Source organism: Syngnathus leptorhynchus, chromosome 11 (assembly GCF_054491065.1).
Source record: "Syngnathus leptorhynchus isolate UIUO chromosome 11, UIUO_Slep, whole genome shotgun sequence".
Taxonomy (NCBI): domain Eukaryota; kingdom Metazoa; phylum Chordata; class Actinopteri; order Syngnathiformes; family Syngnathidae; genus Syngnathus; species Syngnathus leptorhynchus.
In genome coordinates this window covers 181,903-184,241 of record NC_141205.1, presented here as the reverse complement: position 1 = coordinate 184,241, position 2,339 = coordinate 181,903, and the positions used below count along the sequence as shown (strand labels likewise).

The window sequence follows — 2,339 nt, the reverse complement described above, 5'->3', positions numbered from 1 at the left end:
TTTCATGTTAAGATTTGTCACCATCCTTTGGAGAAATTTGGAATTGCAGCAAATCTATTAGACAAATGCATTGGCCAAGTTATTTTAAGAGAGCACGTGGGGTGGTGTGTTTGTCATTTGTGATGTCGAGCTTGCGCTCCCGCACTCCCAGACTCACCAACAGCTTCATACTCCAGGCTGTTAGGATCCTGAACTCTCTCCCCCCCTCCGCCCTCGGCTGCATAACGTCCTGGCCTTTTGGGCCGCGTTGGCTGCCTTGCACTACTCATGAGCTATATTCTGACTGTCTGCTGTATGCACACTTGCTCCATTTTTGCCCCTCTTATTTGTTAGGGTTGTTGTTAGGGTTGTTGTTAGGGTTGTTGTTAGGGTTGTTGTTAGGGTTGGGGTTAGGGTTGTTGTTAGGGTTAGGGTTGTTGTTAGGGTTAGGGTTGTTGTTAGGGTTAGGGTTGTTGTTAGGGTTAGGGTTGTTGTTAGGGTTAGCGTTGTTGTTAGGGTTGTTGTTAGGGTTAGCGTTGTTGTTAGGGTTAGGGTTGTTGTTAGGGTTGTGGTTAGGGTTAGGGTTGTGGTTAGGGTTGTTGTTAGGGTTAGGGTTGTTGTTAGGGTTAGGGTTGTGGTTAGGGTTGCTGTTAGGGTTAGGGTTGTTTTTAGGGTTGTTGTTAGGGTTAGGGGTTAGGGTTAGGATTGGAATGGAGTCCCCCTCCGAAGAGAGGAACAAAATGCACTGTCCTGCACACGAAGCATTCTCCCCAGTACTGGCTTCCAAGCAGCCTGCCCGACGCGGCTGTGCCAGCTGCGCTGGACTTGCCGAATTTGGCTTTAATAAAGATCATTTTGGAGTCTGTGACATGTGTTTGATGTTTGTTTCCGTCCATACTTTTGCTTTCCGGTCGCCTTTCTATCATAAGTAATAAGTGAGTCTCGACTTGGCAATGGGTGATTCGTAGCTGCGCATGTATTCTTCCTAAGCAATCGTACCTCGCACGTAATTGTTCGTCTCTCCCTGGCTTGGGCGGAGCGAGAGCCTTAGCTCCGTGCGGAAATCATATCGGCTTTCAATTGGGTTCTCAACGGCATCATTTTGTGCTCTGCACTCGCTACTAACTAGGTTGTCATCGGCGCCATTTTGCGCTCGGCATTCGCTCCTAACTAAGTATTCATCGGCGTCCTTTCGCGCTCGTTCTCTATTGCGTACCTCTGTGTGGCCTTCGACAACGTTTCGGCATATATTTGCCTTCTTCAGGTCTGACACACAGGAATTCTCAACTAATTTAGGAGCTTAATTGGACTAATGGCATGGGGAGATATTTCCTCCTCCAAAGCCGCGTCGAGACTGAGAGCTTGTAGCTCGGAGCGGTCCTTAAATATTCGTCCTTGTGGGCAGGGCCAGCGGCTTTCGCTTCAATTTGGGCTTCGTTATTTACTGATGTTAGTTTAAGGACAGTTTGAATTCGCTCTTTTTCCTTTCTTGCAGTCTGATTTGACTTCATGCAGGCACTAGTTTGGCTTATAATTGCCTTTTCCGGCGCAGGTAAGTGGACATTTTGGCTTAGACACGTATCCAGGTAAGTATTAGCTTAGTTCGGGGTGAGTAGGGTTAGGGAAGGGATTGGGCTATGAATAGTTTAGGGGACAGCACAACGAACGAGCAGGAGCCAGGCAGAAACCAGAAAGTAACGTCAGTAAAATTCCAAGTTTGTTGTCGTGGCCGAGTGGTTGAGGAGATAGACTTGAAATCCATTGGGGTCTCCCCTCGCAGGTTTGAATCCTGCCGGGAACAGATGTCACTTGCTGTACACACCTTTGGTTGTCACATCGTCAAATTTCACCTACTATCTTTAAGGTTATTGTCTTTCTATCCTAAAATGGAAGTGTTGTCGACAGGATTTGAACCTGTGCGGGGAAACCCCAATGGATTTCTAGTCCATCGCCTTAACCACTTGGCCACAACAACTTACTCATGCAGTTGCATGCTGCCATTTTATCAGGACGGAGCAAACCCGGGTTCCAGCACCTGGCCTGAGAAATTAACACCTGGACAAAATGTTGTCATGGCTGAGTGGTAAAGGGAAATGTGCTTTCAGCGGTTTGCAAACATATTTTTTAAGGTTGTGTGAAACATATAATCATATCAATATAATATCTAGTATTGGAGTGCTTGTGTGGATTGGTGGGGGGTGAGGAATGTGCAGGCACACTGCATGAACTTGTTTTCTTCTAAGAGTTATGGAACAGGCCCAGGAAGGGAGTACCAGACGAAGGGAGTACGGGACGGTACGGAACGAAGGGAGTACCAGACGATAACACCTCAAGGTCGGTGAGGAACGAGAACAAAGAAC

The 2,339-nt window shown here is 47.2% G+C and overlaps 1 non-coding gene across 1 annotated transcript; it reads right to left on the bottom strand.

Annotated features, from left to right (window-relative positions):
* Positions 1–1,872: 1,872 nt before the first annotated feature.
* trnas-aga (transfer RNA serine (anticodon AGA)) lies at positions 1,873–1,954 on the bottom strand. Its single transcript has one exon. It is a non-coding gene; the product is annotated as a tRNA-Ser (tRNA).
* Positions 1,955–2,339: the final 385 nt, after the last annotated feature.